The following is an 18800-nucleotide window of genomic DNA, read 5'->3' as shown; positions in this document are numbered from 1 at the left end:
TGAAATTGATTGTAGTGAAATTGATTTTTTTGTACTTTTCATAGTTACTACGAAAATATAATACCTTGTGCGGAAACCAAGCAGTTTAAGCAAATTTGGGTTTTTTTCTTTTTGAAATACATTTTAAATCGTTTGTAGTTTTTCATAGGAAAAACAATTTTTTTTTTGGTCCACAGGTTTCGGAGATATCGCTAACGCATCTCAAGAAAACCAAGAACGCAGCAATTTGGAAGCACTAAAAGTACTTTTCCTATAACTACAAACGATGAAATTGATTGTAGTGAAATTCATTTTTTTGTAGCTCTTATAGTTACTCCGACAATATAATACATTGTGTGGAAACCAAGCACTTTAAGTAAATTTGTTTTTTTCTTTTTGAAATACGTTTTAAATAGTTCGTAGTTTTTCATAAAAAAATATTTTTTTTTAGTCCAAAGGTTTCGGAAATATCGCTAACGCATCTCATAAAAACCAAGATCGCAGCAATTTGGAAGCACTAAAAGTACTTTTCCTATAACTACAAACGATGAAATTGATTGGAGTGAAACTCATTTTTTTGTAGTTTTTATAGTTACTCCGAAAATATAATACATTGTGCGGAAACCAAGCAATTTAAGTAAATTTGGGTTTTTTCTTTTTGAAATGCGTTTTAAATCGTTTGTAGTTTTTCATACGAAGAAAACAATTTTTTTTTCGTCCACAGGTATCGGAGATATCGCTAACGCATCTCAAAAACACCAAGATCGCAGCAGTTGGGAAGCACTAAAAGTACTTTTCCTATAACTACAAACGATGAAATTGATTGTAGTGAAATTCATTTTTTTTTAGTTTTTATAGTTGCTCCGAAAATATAATACATTGTGCGGAAACAAAGCAATTTAATTAAATTTGGGTGTTTTCTTTTTGAAATACGTTTCAAATCGTTTGTAGTTTTTCATACGAAGGAAACTATTTTTTTTTGGTCCACATGTTTCGGAAATATCGCTAACGCATCTCAAAAAAACCAAGAACGCAGCAATTTAGAAGCACTAAGAGTACTTTTCCTATAACTACAAACGATGAAATTGATTGTAGCGAAATTCCTTTTTTTTAGTTTTTATAGTTACTCCGAAAATATACTACATTGTGCGGAAACCAAGCAATTTAAGTAAATTTGGGTTTTTTCTTTTTGAAATACGTTTTAAATCGTTTGTAGTTTTTCATACGAAGAAAACTATTTTTTTTTCGTCCACAGGTATCGGAGATATCGCTAACGCATCTCAAAAAAACCAAGAACGCAGCAGTTGGGAAGCAATAAAAGTACTTTTCCTATAACTACAAACGATGAAATTGATTGTAGTGAAATTCATTTTTTTTTTTAGTTTTTATAGTTGCTCCGAAAATATAAAACATTGTGCGGAAACCAAGCAATTTAAGTAAATTTGAGTTTTTTCTTTTTGAAATACGTTTTAAATCGTTTTTAGTTTTTCACACAAAAAAAATTTTTTTTTGGTCCACAGGTTTCGGAAATATCGCTAACGCATCTCAAAAAAACCAAGAACGCAGCAATTTAGAAGGACTAAGAGTACTTTTCCTATAACTACCAACGATGAAATTGATTGTAGCGAAATTCCTTTTTTTTAGTTTTTATAGTTACTCCGAAAATATAATACATTATGCGGAAACCAAGCAATTTAACTAAATTTGGGTTTTTTCTTTTTGAAATACGTTTTAAATCGTTTGTAGTTTTTCATACGAAAAAAAAGTTTTTTTTTTGGTCCACAGGTTTCGGAGCTATTGCTAACGCATCTCAAAAAACCAAGAACGCAGCAATTTGGAAGCACTAAAAGTACTTTTCCCATAACTACAAACGATGAAAGTGATTGTGGTGAAATTCATTTTTTTGTATTTTTTATAGTTACTCCGAAAATATAATACATTATGCGGAAACCAAGCAATTTAACTAAATTTGGGTTTTTTCTTTTTGAAATACGTTTTAAATCGTTTGTAGTTTTTCATACGAAAAAAAAGTTTTTTTTTTGGTCCACAGGTTTCGGAGCTATTGCTAACGCATCTCAAAAAAACCAAGAACGCAGCAATTTGGAAGAACTAAAAGTACTTTTCCTATAACTACAAACAATGAAATTGATTGTAGTGAAATTCATTTTTTTGTAGTTTTTATAGTTATTCCGAAAATATAATACATTGTGCGGAAACCAAGCAATTTAAGTAAATTTGGTTTTTTCTTTTTGAAATACGTTTTAAATCGTTTGTAGTTTTTCATCGGAAAAAAATTTTTTTTTGTCCACAGGTTTCGTTGATATCGCTAACGTATCTCAAAAAACCAAGAACGCAGCAATTTTGAAGCACTAAAAGTACTTTTCCTATAACTACAAAGGATGAAATTGTTTGTAGTGAAATTCATTTTTTTGTAGTTTTTATAATTACACAGAAAATATAATACGTTGTGCGGAAACTAAGCATTTAAGCAAATTTGGTTTCTTCTTTTTATACTCAGTTGAGCAGAGCTCACACAGTATATTAAATTTGATTGGATAACGGTTGGTTGTACAGGTATAAAGGAATCGAGATAGATATAGACTTCCATATATCAAAATCATCAGTATCGAAAAAAAATTAGATTAAGCCATGCCCGTCCGTCTGTCCGTTAACACGATAACTTGAGTACATTTTGAGATATCTTGATGAAATTTGGTATGCAGATTCCTGGGCGCTCATCTCAGATCGCTATTTAAAATGAACGATATCGGACTATAACCACGCCCACTTTTTCGATATCGAAAATTTCGAAAAATCGAAAAATTGAGCTAATTCATTACCAAAGAGGGATAAAGCGATGGAACTTGGTAGGTGCGTTGAAATTATGACGCAGAATAGAAAATAAGTAAAAGATTGGACAATGGGCGTGGCACGGCCCACTTTTAAAAGAAGGTAATTTAGAAGTTTTGCAAGCTGTAATTTGGCAGTCGTTGAAGATATCATGATGAAATTTGGCAGGAGCGTTACTCCTATTACCATATGTATGCTTAATAAAAATTAGCAAAATCGGAGAACGACCACGCCCACTTTTAAAAAAAAATTTTTTTTTAAGTGAAATTTTTACAAAAAATTTAATATCTTTACAGTTTATAAGTAAATTATGTCCAGTAATGATATGGTGCAACAAAATACAAAAATAAAACAAAATTTCAAAATGGGCGTGGCTCCGCTCTTTTTCATTTGATTTAATGCCATAAGTCGAACAAAAATTTACACATCCTTGTGAAATTTGGTAACGGGATAGATTCTAGGACGATAACTGTTTTCTGTGAAAAAGGGTGAAATCGGTTGAAGCCACGTCCAATTTTTATACACAGTCGACCGTCTGTCCTTCCGATCGGCCATTAACACGATAACTTGAGCAAAAATCGATATATCTTTACTAAACTCAGTTCACATAATTATCCGAACTCACTTTCTATAGGTATAAAAAATGGCCGAAATCTGACTATGACCACGCCCACTTTTTCTATATCGAAAATTACGAAAAATGAAAAAAGTGCCATAATTCTATACCAAATACGAAAAAAGGGTTGAAACATGCTAATTGGATTGGTTTATTGACGCAAAATATAACTTTAGAAAAAAACTTTGTAAAATAGGTGTGACACCTACCATATTAAGTAAAAGAAAATGAAAAAGTTCTGCAGGGCGAAATCAAAAGCCCTTGGAATCATGGCAGGAATACTGTTCATGGTATTACATATATAAATAAATTAGCGGTACCCGACAGAAGATGTTCTGGGTCACCCTGTTCCACATTTTGGTCGATATCTCGAAAACGCCTTCACATATACAACTACCACCACTCCCTTTTAAAAATCTTATTAATACCTTTAAATTGACACCCATATTGTATCAAAATATTATAGAGTCACACCTGGTCCACCTTTATGGCGATATATCGAAAAGGCGTCCACCTATAGAACTAAGGCCCACTCCCTCTTAAAATACTCATTATAACCTTTTGTTTGATACCCATAATGTACAAACGCATTCTAGAGTCAAGCCTGGTCCACCTTTATAACGATATCCCGAAAAGGCGTCCGCCTATAGAATTAAGGCCCACTCCCTTTTAAAATACTCGTTAACACCTTTCATTTGATACCCATATCGTAAAAAAATTCTAAAGTCACCCCTAGTCCACCTTTATGGCGATATCTCGAAAAGGCGTCCACCTATATAACTAAGGCCCACTCCCTTTTAAAATAATCATTAACACCTTTCATTTGATACCCATATTGTACAAACAAATTCTAGAGTCATCCCTGGTCTACCTTTATGGCGATATCTCGAAAAGGCGTCCACCCATAGAACTAAGGCCCACTCACTTTTAAAATACTCTTTAACACCTTTCATTTGATACCCATATCGTACAAATTAATTCTAGAGTCACCCCTGGTCCACCTTTATTGCGATATTTCGAAAAGGCGTCCACCTATAGAACTAAGGCCCACTCCCTTTTAAAATACTCATTAACACCTTTCGTTTGATACCCATATTGTACAAACGCATTCTAGAGTCATCCCTGGTCCACCTTTTTGGCGATATCTCGAGAAGGCGTCCACCCATAGAACTAAGGCCCACCCACTTTTAAAATACTCATTAACACCTTTCATTTGATACCCATATCGTCCAAATTAATTCTAGAGTCACCCCTGGTCCACCTTTATGGCAATATCTCGAAAAGGCGTCCACCCATAGAACTAAGGCCCACTCCCTTTTAAAATACTCATTAATACCTGCCATTTGATACGCATGTCATACAAACACATTCCAGGGTTACCCGAGGTTCATTTTCCTACATGGTGATTTTCCCTTATTTTGTCTCCATAGCTCTCAACTGAGTATGTAATGTTCGGTTACACCCGAACTTAGCCTTCCTTACTTGTTTCTTTTTGAAATACGTTTCAAATCGTTTGTAGTTTTTCATACGAAGAAAACAATTGTTTTCGTCCACAGGTTTCGGAGATATCGCTAACGCATCTCAAAAAAACCAAGAACGCAGCAGTTTGGAAGCACTAAAAGTACTTTTCCTATAACTACAAATGACGAAATTGATTGTAGTAAAATTCATTTTTTTATAGTTACTCCGAAAATGTAATACATTGTGCGGAAACCAAGCAATTTAAGTAAATTTTGGTTTTTTCTTTTTGAAATACGTGTTAAATAGTTTTTGGTTTTTCATACGAAAAAAATTTTTTTTTGGTCTACAGGTGTCGGAGATATCACTAACGCATCTAAAAAAAACCAAGTACGTAGCAATTTGGAAGCACTAAAAGTACGTTTACTATAACTACAAACGATGAAATTGATTGTAGTGAAATTAATTTTTTTGTAGTTTTTATAGTTACTCCGAAAATATAATAAATTTTTTGGAAACCAAGCAATGTAAGCAAATTTGGGTTTTTCCTTTTTGAAATACGATTTAAATAGTTTGTAGTTTTTCATAAGAAAAAAATTTTTTTTTGGTCCACAGGCTTCGGAGATATCGCTAACGCATCTTAAAAAAACCAAGAACGCAGCAATTTGGAAGCACTAAAAGTAACTTTTCCTATAACATCAAACGATGAAATTGATTGTAGTGAAATTCAATTTTTGGTAGTTTTTTTAGTTACTCCGAAAATACAACACATTGTGCAGAAACCAAGCAATTTAAGTAAATTTGGATGTTTTCTTTTTGAAAAACCTTTTAAATCGTTTGTAGTTTTTCATACGAAAAAACAATTTTTTTTTCGTCCACAGGTTTCGGAGATATCGCTAACGCATCTCAAAAAAAAAAAATAAGAACGCAGTAGTTTGGAAGCACTAAGAGTACTTTTCCTATAACTACAAACGCTGATATTGTTTGTGGTCAAATTCATTTTTTTGTAGTTTTTATAGTTACTCCGAAAATATAATACATTGTGCGGAAACCACGCAATTTAAGTAGATTTGGGTTTTTTCTTTTTGAAATACGTTTTAAATCGTTTTAGTTTCTCATACGAAAAAAAAAAATTTTTTTGTCTACAGGTTTCGGGGATATCGCTAACGCACCTAAAAAAACCCAGAATTTAGCAATTTGGAAGCACTAAAAGTACTTTTCCTATAACTACAAACGATGAAATTGCTTGTAGTGAAATTCATTTTTTTTTTTAGTTTTTATAGTTACTCCGAAAATATAATATATTGTGCTTAAACCAATCATTTTAAGTAAATTGGGGTTTTTTCTTTTTGAAATATGTTTTAAATCGTTTGTAGTTTTTCATAAGAAAAAAAAAATTTTTTTTTTGGTCCACAGGTTTCGGAGATATCACTAACGCGTCTTTAAAAAACTAAGAACGCAGCAATTTGGAAGCACTAAAAGTCCTTTTCCTATAACTACAAACGATGAAATTGATTGCAGTGAAATTAATTTTTTTGTAGTTTTTATAGTTACTCCGAAAATATAATACATTGTGCGGAAACTAAGCAATTTAAGTAAATTTGGTGCTTTTCTTTCTGAAATACGTTTTAATTCTTTTGGAGTTTTTCATACGAAAAAACATCTTTTTGCTCCACAGCGCCGCCTTCGATTGCCGATACTACATAATCCATAAGCGCATTTGTACCATTAGCAAAATTGGGAAATTCGAAGACACCTGGTTGGGTATTCCAAACAATGATTTTTGCACAGCAAATGGGTTCTTTGAAAAATTATCTCGATTTAAATTGCTAACATATTAAAGTTGTTAAATGTGCAAGTAAATATTGTTGCTTACAATTCCTATGTTCAAAAATAAAACAAACTTCATTTCAGCATACCCCTTCTAACAAAAGTTATTCTTATGCTCAAGCAAATGTACGTTCATACATATGTATGTTCATATGTAAGCTAAGAAACGTATGAACATGATAATGTATCTGCTATGACGATCGTAGCGTATAATCAGAAACCAAGCAATTTAAGTAAATTTGATTTTTTTCTTTTTGAAATACGTTTTAAATCGTTTGTAGTTTTTCATACGAAAAAACAATTTTTTTTTCGTCCACAGGTTTCGGAGATATCGCTAACGCATCTCAAAAAAACCATGAACGCAGCAATTTGGAAGCACTAAAAGTACTTTTCCTAAAACTGCAAACGATGAAATTTATTGTAGTGAAATTCATTTTTTTGTAGTTTTTATAGTTACTCCGAAAATATAATACATTGTGCGGAAACTAAGCAATTAAGCAAATTTGAATTTTTTCTTTTTGAAATACGTTTTAAATCGTTTGTAGTTTTTCACTAGAAAAAAATTTTTTTTTTGGTCCACAGGTTTCGGAGATATCGCTAACGCATCTCAAAAAAACCAAGAACGCAGCAATTTGGAAGCACTAAATGTACTTTTCCTATAACTACAAACGATGAAATTGATTGTAGTGAAATTCATTTTTTTTTAGTTTTTATAGTTACTCCGAAAATATAATACATTGTACGGAAACTAAGCAATTTAGCAAATTTGGATTTTTTCTTTTTGAAATACGTTTTAAATCGTTTGTAGCTTTTCATAAGAAAAAAAATTTTGTTTGCTCCACAGGTTTCGGTGATATCGCAAACGCATCTCAAAAAAACCAAGAACGCAGCAATTTGGAAGCACTAAAAGTACTTTTCCTATAACTACAAACGATGAGATTGATTGTAGTGAAATTCATTTTTTTGTAATTTTTATAGTTACTCCGAAAACATAATACATTGTGCGGAAACCAAGCAATTTAGAAAATTTTGGTTTTTTCTTTTCGAAATACGTTTTAAATCGCTTGTAGTTTTTCATACAAAAAAAAAGTTTTTTTTCGTCCACAGGTTTCGGAGATATCGCTAACGCATCTCAAAAAAACCAGGAACGCAGATATTTGGAAGCACTAAAAGTACTTTTCCTATAACTACAAACGATGAAATTAAATTTCTTTGTAGTTCTTATAGTTACTCCGAAAATATAATACATTGTGCGGAAACGAAGCAATTTAAGTAAATTTGAATTTTTTTCTTTTTGAAATACGACTTTAAGTCGTTTGTAAATTTTCATACGAAAAAAAATTTTTTTTTGGTCCACAGGTTTCGGAGATATCGCTAAGGCATCTCAAAAAACCCAAGAACGCAGCAATTTGGAAGCACTAAAAGTACTTTTCCTATAACTACAAACGATGAAATTGATTGTAGTGACATTTCTTTTTTTTAGTTTTTATAGTTACTCCGAAAATATAATACATTTTGCGGAAACCAAGCAATGTAAGTAAATTTGGGTTTTTTCTTTTTGAAATACGTTTTAAATCGTTTGTAGTTTTTCATATGAAAAAAATTTTTTTTTTGTCCACAGGTTTCGGAGATATCGCTAACGCATCTCAAAAAAACCAAGAACGCAGATATTTGGAAGCACTAAAAGTGTTTTTCCCATAACTACAAACGATGAAATTGATTGCAGTGAAATTCATTTTTTTGTAGTTTTTATAGTTACTCAGAAAATATAATACATTGTGCGGAAACCAAGCAATTTAAGTAAATTTGGGTTTTTCCTTTTTGAAATGCGTTTTAAATCGTTTGTACTTTTCATAAAAAAAAAAATTTTTTTTGGTACAAACGATGAAATTGATTGAAGTGAAATAAACTTCTTTGTAGTTTTTATAGTTACTCCGAAAATATAATACATTGTGCGGAAACCAAGCATTTTAAGTAAATTGGGGTTTTTTCTTTTTGAAATACGTTTTCAATCGTTTGTAGTTTTTCATACGAAAAAAAAGTTTTTTCTTTGGTCCACAGGTTTCGGAGATATCACTAACGCGTCTTTAAAAAACTAAGAACGCAGCAATTTGGAAGCACTAAAAGTACTTTTCCTATAACTACAAACGATGAAATTGATTGCAGTGAAATTTATTTTTTTGTAGTTTTTATAGTTACTCCGAAAATATAATACATTGTGCTTAAACCAAGCAATTTAAGTAAATTTGGGTTTTTTTCTTTTTGAAATACGTTTTAAATCGTTTGTAGTTTTTCATACGAAAAAAAAAATTTTTTTTTTTGGTCCAGAGGTTTCGGAGATATCGCTAACGCATCTCAAAAAAAACAAGGACGCAGCAATTTGGAAGCACTAAAAGTGTTTTTCCCATAACTACAAACGATGAAATTGATTGTAGTTAAATAAGTTTTTTTGTAGTTTTTATAGTTGCTCCGAAAATATAATACATTTTGCGGAAACAAAGCAATTTAAGTAAATTTGGTGCTTTTCTTTCTGAAATACGTTTTAATTCTTTTGGAGTTTTTCATACGAAAAAACATCTTTTTGCTCCACAGCGCCGCCTTCGATTGCCGATACTACATAATCCATAAGCGCATTTGTACCATTAGCAAAATTGGGAAATTCGAAGACACCTGGTTGGGTATTCCAAACAATGATTTTTGCACAGCAAATGGGTTCTTTGAAAAATTATCTCGATTTAAATTGCTAACATATTAAAGTTGTTAAATGTGCAAGTAAATATTGTTGCTTACAATTCCTATGTTCAAAAATAAAACAAACTTCATTTCAGCATACCCCTTCTAACAAAAATTATTCTTATGCTCAAGCAAATGTACGTTCATACATATGTATGTTCATATGTAAGCTAAGAAACGTATGAACATGATAATGTATCTGCTATGACGATCGTAGCGTATAATCAGAAACCAAGCAATTTAAGTAAATTTGATTTTTTTCTTTTTGAAATACGTTTTAAATCGTTTGTAGTTTTTCATAAGCAAAAAAAAATTTTTTTTTGGTCCACATGTTTCGGAGATATCGCTAACGCATCTCAAAATAACCATGAACGCAGCAATTTGGAAGCACTAAAAGTACTTTTCCTAAAACTGCAAACGATGAAATTTATTGTAGTGAAATTCATTTTTTTGTAGTTTTTATAGTTACTCCGAAAATATAATACATTGTGCGGAAACTAAGCAATTAAGCAAATTTGAATTTTTTCTTTTTGAAATACGTTTTAAATCGTTTGTAGTTTTTCATTAGAAAAAAATTTTTTTTTTGGTCCACAGGTTTCGGAGATATCGCTAACGCATCTCAAAAAAACCAAGAACGCAGCAATTTGGAAGCACTAAATGTACTTTTCCTATAACTACAAACGATGAAATTGATTGTAGTGAAATTCATTTTTTTTTAGTTTTTATAGTTACTCCGAAAATATAATACATTTTGCGGAAACCAAGCAATGTAAGTAAATTTGGGTTTTTTCTTTTTGAAATACGTTTTAAATCGTTTGTAGTTTTTCATATGAAAAAAATTTTTTTTTTGTCCACAGGTTTCGGAGATATCGCTAACGCATCTCAAAAAAACCAAGAACGCAGATATTTGGAAGCACTAAAAGTGTTTTTCCCATAACTACAAACGATGAAATTGATTGTAGTTAAATAAATTTTTTTGTAGTTTTTATAGTTGCTCCGAAAATATAATACATTGTGCGGAAACCAAGCAATTTAAGTAAATTTGGGTTTTTCCTTTTAGAAATGCGTTTTAAATCGTTTGTAGTTTTCATAAAAAAAAAATTTTTTTTGGTCCACAGGTTTCGGAGATATCGCTTACGCATCTCAAAAAAACCAAGAACGCAGCAATTTGGAAGCACTAGAAGTACTTTTCCTATAACTACAAACGATGAAATTGATTGCAGTGAAATTCATATTTTTTTGTAGTTTTTATAGTTACTCAGAAAATATAATACATTGTGCGGAAACCAAGCAATTTAAGTAAATTTGGGTTTTTCCTTTTTGAAATGCGTTTTAAATCGTTTGTACTTTTCATAAAAAAAAAAATTTTTTTTGGTACAAACGATGAAATTGATTGAAGTGAAATAAACTTCTTTGTAGTTTTTATAGTTACTCCGAAAATATAATACATTGTGCGGAAACCAAGCATTTTAAGTAAATTGGGGTTTTTTCTTTTTGAAATACGTTTTCAATCGTTTGTAGTTTTTCATACGAAAAAAAAGTTTTTTCTTTGGTCCACAGGTTTCGGAGATATCACTAACGCGTCTTTAAAAAACTAAGAACGCAGCAATTTGGAAGCACTAAAAGTACTTTTCCTATAACTACAAACGATGAAATTGATTGCAGTGAAATTTATTTTTTTGTAGTTTTTATAGTTACTCCGAAAATATAATACATTGTGCTTAAACCAAGCAATTTAAGTAAATTTGGGTTTTTTTCTTTTTGAAATACGTTTTAAATCGTTTGTAGTTTTTCATACGAAAAAAAAAATTTTTTTTTTTTGGTCCAGAGGTTTCGGAGATATCGCTAACGCATCTCAAAAAAAAACAAGGACGCAGCAATTTGGAAGCACTAAAAGTGTTTTTCCCATAACTACAAACGATGAAATTGATTGTAGTTAAATAAGTTTTTTTGTAGTTTTTATAGTTGCTCCGAAAATATAATACATTGTGCGGAAACAAAGCAATTTAAGTAAATTTGGTGCTTTTCTTTCTGAAATACGTTTTAATTCTTTTGGAGTTTTTCATACGAAAAAACATCTTTTTGCTCCACAGCGCCGCCTTCGATTGCCGATACTACATAATCCATAAGCGCATTTGTACCATTGGCAAAATTGGGAAATTCGAAGACACCTGGTTGGGTATTCCAAACAATGATTTTTGCACAGCAAATGGGTTCTTTGAAAAATTATCTCGATTTAAATTGCTAACATATTAAAGTTGTTAAATGTGCAAGTAAATATTGTTGCTTACAATTCCTATGTTCAAAAATAAAACAAACTTCATTTCAGCATACCCCTTCTAACAAAAATTATTCTTATGATCAAGCAAATGTACGTTCATACATATGTATGTTCATATGTAAGCTAAGAAACGTATGAACATGATAATGTATCTGCTATGACGATCGTAGCGTATAATCAGAAACCAAGCAATTTAAGTAAATTTGATTTTTTTCTTTTTGAAATACGTTTTAAATCGTTTGTAGTTTTTCATAAGCAAAAAAAAAAATTTTTTTTTGGTCCACATGTTTCGGAGATATCGCTAACGCATCTCAAAAAAACCATGAACGCAGCAATTTGGAAGCACTAAAAGTACTTTTCCTAAAACTGCAAACGATGAAATTTATTGTAGTGAAATTCATTTTTTTGTAGTTTTTATAGTTACTCCGAAAATATAATACATTGTGCGGAAACTAAGCAATTAAGCAAATTTGAATTTTTTCTTTTTGAAATACGTTTTAAATCGTTTGTAGTTTTTCATTAGAAAAAAATTTTTTTTTTTGTCCACAGGTTTCGGAGATATCGCTAACGCATCTCAAAAAAACCAAGAACGCAGCAATTTGGAAGCACTAAATGTACTTTTCCTATAACTACAAACGATGAAATTGATTGTAGTGAAATTCATTTTTTTTTAGTTTTTATAGTTACTCCGAAAATATAATACATTGTACGGAAACTAAGCAATTTAGCAAATTTGGATTTTTTCTTTTTGAAATACGTTTTAAATCGTTTGTAGTTTTTCATAAGAAAAAAAATTTTGTTTGCTCCACAGGTTTCGGTGATATCGCAAACGCATCTCAAAAAAACCAAGAACGCAGCAATTTGGAAGCACTAAAAGTACTTTTCCTATAACTACAAACGATGAGATTGATTGTAGTGAAATTCATTTTTTTGTAATTTTTATAGTTACTCCGAAAACATAATACATTGTGCGGAAACCAAGCAATTTAGAAAATTTTGGTTTTTTCTTTTCGAAATACGTTTTAAATCGCTTGTAGTTTTTCATACAAAAAAAAAATTTTTTTTCGTCCACAGGTTTCGGAGATATCGCTAACGCATCTCAAAAAAACCAAGAACGCAGATATTTGGAAGCACTAAAAGTACTTTTCCTATAACTACAAACGATGAAATTAAATTTCTTTGTAGTTCTTATAGTTACTCCGAAAATATAATACATTGTGCGGAAACGAAGCAATTTAAGTAAATTTGAATTTTTTTCTTTTTGAAATACGACTTTAAGTCGTTTGTAAATTTTCATACGAAAAAAAATTTTTTTTTGGTCCACAGGTTTCGGAGATATCGCTAACGCATCTCAAAAAACCCAAGAACGCAGCAATTTGGAAGCACTAAAAGTACTTTTCCTATAACTACAAACGATGAAATTGATTGTAGTGACATTTCTTTTTTTTTAGTTTTTATAGTTACTCCGAAAATATAATACATTTTGCGGAAACCAAGCAATGTAAGTAAATTTGGGTTTTTTCTTTTTGAAATACGTTTTAAATCGTTTGTAGTTTTTCATATGAAAAAAATTTTTTTTTTGTCCACAGGTTTCGGAGATATCGCTAACGCATCTCAAAAAAACCAAGAACGCAGATATTTGGAAGCACTAAAAGTGTTTTTCCCATAACTACAAACGATGAAATTGATTGTAGTTAAATAAATTTTTTTGTAGTTTTTATAGTTGCTCCGAAAATATAATACATTGTGCGGAAACCAAGCAATTTAAGTAAATTTGGGTTTTTCCTTTTAGAAATGCGTTTTAAATCGTTTGTAGTTTTCATAAAAAAAAATTTTTTTTGGTCCACAGGTTTCGGAGATATCGCTAACGCATCTCAAAAAAACCAAGAACGCAGCAATTTGGAAGCACTAGAAGTACTTTTCCTATAACTACAAACGATGAAATTGATTGCAGTGAAATTCATTTTTTTGTAGTTTTTATAGTTACTCAGAAAATATAATACATTGTGCGGAAACCAAGCAATTTAAGTAAATTTGGGTTTTTACTTTTTGAAATGCGTTTTAAATCGTTTGTACTTTTCATAAAAAAAAAAATTTTTTTTGGTACAAACGATGAAATTGATTGAAGTGAAATAAACTTCTTTGTAGTTTTTATAGTTACTCCGAAAATATAATACATTGTGCGGAAACCAAGCATTTTAAGTAAATTGGGGTTTTTTCTTTTTGAAATACGTTTTCAATCGTTTGTAGTTTTTCATACGAAAAAAAAGTTTTTTCTTTGGTCCACAGGTTTTGGAGATATCACTAACGCGTCTTTAAAAAACTAAGAACGCAGCAATTTGGAAGCACTAAAAGTACTTTTCCTATAACTACAAACGATGAAATTGATTGCAGTGAAATTTATTTTTTTGTAGTTTTTATAGTTACTCCGAAAATATAATACATTGTGCTTAAACCAAGCAATTTAAGTAAATTTGGGTTTTTTTCTTTTTGAAATACGTTTTAAATCGTTTGTAGTTTTTCATACGAAAAAAAAAATTTTTTTTTTTTGGTCCAGAGGTTTCGGAGATATCGCTAACGCATCTCAAAAAAAACAAGGACGCAGCAATTTGGAAGCACTAAAAGTGTTTTTCCCATAACTACAAACGATGAAATTGATTGTAGTTAAATACGTTTTTTTGTAGTTTTTATAGTTGCTCCGAAAATATAATACATTGTGCGGAAACAAAGCAATTTAAGTAAATTTGGGTGTTTTCTTTTTGAAATACGTTTCAAATCGTTTGTAGTTTTTCATACGAAGAAAACTATTTTTTTTTGGTCCACAGGTTTCGGAGATATCACTAACGCTTCTCTAAAAAACCAAAAACGCAGCAATTTGGAAGCACTAAAAGTACATTTCCTATAACAACTGCCAACGATGAAATTGATTGTAGTGAAAATCATTTTTTTGTAGTTTTTATAGTTACTTCGAAAATATAATACATTTTGCGGAAACCAAGCAATTTAAGAAAATTTGGGTTTTTTTCTTTTTGAAATACGTTTTAAATCGTTTGTAGTTTCTCATAAGAAAAAAAATTTTTTTTTGGTCCACAGATTCCGGAGATATCGCTAACGCATCTCAAAAAAACCAAGAACGTAGCAATTTGGAAGCACTAAAAGTACTTTTCCTATAATTAAAAACAATGAAAGTGAATAAAAAAAAATAAATGTAAGGCGCGATAACCTCCGAAGAGATCTAAGGCCGGGCTTCTCTTCCAATTTGCGTCGTGCTCCTCTTGATTTTTCCCTACAAATTGGCCGGACGGGACCTACATGTTTTATGCCGACTCCGAACGGCATCTGCAAGGCAGATGAGTTTTCACTGAGAGCTTTTCATGGCAGAAATACAATCGGAGCGCTTGCCAGACACTGCCGAGGGGCGACCCCGCTTAGAAAAATTTCTTCTAATTGAAAAATCTTATTTCTAAAATTTTGATGTTGCTTTGCCCGGGAGTTGAACCCAGGGCATACGGTGTGATAGGCGGAGCACGCTACCATCACACCACGGTGGCCGCCTGATGAAAGTGATTGTAGTGAAATTCATTTTTTTGTTTAGTTTTTATAGTTAATTCGAAAATATAATACATTTTACGGAAACCAAGCAATTTAAGTAAATTTGGGGTTTTCTTTTTGAATTGCGTTTTAAATCGCTTGTAATTTTTCATACGAAAAAAAAAATTTTTTTTGGTCCACAGGTTTCGGAGATATCGCTAGCGCATCTCAAAAAAACCAAGAATGCAGCAATTTGGAAGCTCTAAAAGTACTTTTCCTATAACTACAAATGATGAAATTGATTGTAGTGAAATTCATTTTTTTGTGTTTTTTATAGTTACTCCGAAAATATAATACATTGTGCGGAAACCAAGCAATTTAAGTAAATTTGGTTCTTTTCTTTTTGAAATACGTTTTAAATCGTTTGTAGTTTTTCATACGAAAAAAATTTTTTTTTGGTCCACAGGTTTCGGAGATATCGCTAACGCATCTCAAAAAAACCAAGAATGCAGCAATTTGGAAGCTCTAAAAGTACTTTTCCTATAACTTCAAACGATGAAATTGATTGTAGTGAAATTCATTTTTTTGTAGTTTTTATAGTTACTGCGAAAATATAATACATTGTGCGGAAACCAAGCAATTTAAGTAAATTTGGGGTTTTTCTTTTTGAAATATGTTTTAAATCTTTTGGAGTTTTTCATACGAAAAAACATTTTTTTTGCTCCACAGCGCCGCTTTCGGTTTCCGATACTACATAATCCATAACCGCCTTTGTACCATTAGCAAAATTGGGAAATTCAAAGACACCCGGTTGGGTATTCCAAACAATGACTTTTGCACAGCAAATGGGTTCTTTGAATAATTCTCTCGATTTAAATTGCTAGCATATTAAAGTTGTTGAATGTGCAAGTAAATATTGTTGCTTAAAATTCCTATGTTCAAAAATAAAACAAACTTCATTTCAACATACCCCTTATAACACAAATTATTCTTACGCTCAAGCAAATGTACGTACATACATATGTATGTTCATATTGTAACGAATTTGCTGCAAATCCTCTTATTTGCCCTTTTGCTAGGTTCGTATCGCTAAACTGTTGAATAAATAACTCCAGTATTGAATAATGGACAAATGGCCTTTATTAAAATACTTCACAATAACACTCAAACTGTGCAACGAATAGCTTATTAACCAAACTGATAGCTTAAATGAAACTGACTTTCAAAATAATACTGCTATTGCTCGCTAGATATCGTCTTAGTCGTAACTGCTTGACAACTCAAATCAAACTGAAATCCAGCGCCTCTACAATTTTCGCCTTTTATATTCTTTGATTTCAACCTTCGCATCTTCTAGGCGCTTCCAGAATCTACTAGTCCAGCAGTTCTCAAACTTCTCAGCTGTAACTACAATTACACAATTTTATAGTTTTTCTCATTGCATACTTATAGGAGTATCTCAGATATATGCATTTGTTTGTGCATTGACTCTCCGCTGCTCGTATACGTACATGGTACATATGTGTAGACGCAATTATTGTTTCGTTTATGTAGATACATAATGATTGTTCTATGGATGTGAATTCACGTCACTGCTTAGCATCGGCTTAGAGATAGCAGCACCCCTTAGTTTTGCTAATATTCGTAACAATATGTAAGCTAAGAAACGTATGAACATGGTAAAGTATCTGCTATGACGATCGTAGCGTATAAAATACATTATGAGGAAACCAAGCAATTTAAGTAAATTTGGGTTTTTTCTTTTTGAGAAACGTTTTAAATCGTTTGTAGCTTTTCATACGAAAAAAAATTTTTTTTTAGTCCACAGGTTTCGGAGATATCGCTAACGCATCTCAAAAAAAACCAAGAACGCAGCAATTTGGAAGCTCTAAAAGTACCTTTCCTATAACTACAAACGATGAAATTGATTGTAGTGAAATTCATTTTTTTGTAGTTTTTATAGTTACCCCGAAAATATAATACATTGTTCGGAAACCAAGCAATTTAAGTAAATTTGTTTTTTTTTCTCTTGGAAATACGTTTTAAATCGTTTGCAGTTTTTCATACGAAAAAACATTTTTTTTGCTCCACAGCACCGCTTTCGGTTGCCGATACTACATAATCCATAAGCGCCTTTATACCATTAACAAAATTGGGAAATTCGAAGACACCCGGGTTGTGTATTCCAAACAATGATTTTTGCACAGCAAATGGGTTCTTTGAATAATTCTCTCGATTTAAATTACTAGCATATTAAAATTGTTGAATGTGCAAGTAAATATTGTTGCTTACAATTCATATGTTTAAAAATAAAACAAACTTCATTTCAGCATACCGCTTCTAACAAAAATTATTCTTACGCTCAAGCAAATGTACGTACATACATATGTATGTTCATATGTAAGCTAAGAAACGTATGAACATGGTAATGTATCTGCTATGACGATCGTAGCTTATAAACAAACTTAGATATATATGCAAACACATACATATATTCTTAAACTAAAGATCAACCAACACCCCCACTTCAAACCCACCTCATTGATACCAATATATCCAAGCATAAGCTAGCATATGTATGTTTGTACATTCAATATTCAAAAACAAAACAAACTTCAATTCAACCAACCGCTTCCAACAAAAATTATTCTTACGCACAAGCATATGTACATACATACATATGTATGTTCACATGTAAATCACAAAATCCTGAAAACTAGCTTCCTCTTTTTCATTCATAATGCTTCTTCTTAAGTTGTCCAAATTAGTGATGCAATTTGGCAACTTGGCATTTGATAAAATCGTCGAAAGAAAAATGTTTGTGATTTTATAAATTCCATCTTCGATGCATATTGAGGGCTTTCATTATAACGCGCATAACTAGTTCCATAACTCGGCACTTTTCCTATGAAATAATACCAAATTATTTATATGACTTAATCGAAGTAGTAATATGGTAGTAAAAAATGCAAATAAAGATGCGCAGATATTGCCCAATAAATGCCCAGTAACGTATTAGCAATATAATCTAAAAATTTTCATGCATTGTTCATATACATTTTTGCAAATAATTTTCCAGTATGTCGAATTGCCGAGTTGACACAGCTTATGGCAATTTTATAGCTCCGACACATAAGCAGTTTTTCATATAGATGGGTTTAACACATGCTTATGCATTATGAGTAGATCGCATGTATTTTTATGGAGAATGGTAGAATGAGCGATACCAGCGCCATCTGGTATTGAAAAGTAGCCCACTCCCCAATTTTGTTCCAAGCAAATCATAAGAAGAATAATTTGACATTTGCTTTGGCTAAGGGTGTTGGCACACTTTGGAAGTGAAATTTTTTTTCCCACTGGTTGGTAAATTTTCTATCATTTTTCACAATTAAAAACTGCACTATAACAATCGAATACGAGACAAAATATGTTAGCAAGTATTTTTGTTGTATTGGGAGAATGTTTACAAAAATGCTTCGCGAAATTTTGTATGTGAATGGGCAAGGCGTAATAAACTTCAAT

The sequence above is a fragment of the Eurosta solidaginis genome, chromosome 2 (assembly GCF_040869045.1).
Source record: "Eurosta solidaginis isolate ZX-2024a chromosome 2, ASM4086904v1, whole genome shotgun sequence".
NCBI classification, from domain to species: Eukaryota; Metazoa; Arthropoda; class Insecta; order Diptera; family Tephritidae; genus Eurosta; species Eurosta solidaginis.
The sequence above is the reverse complement of the archived record's forward strand: the minus strand, read 5'-3'. Positions refer to the sequence as shown.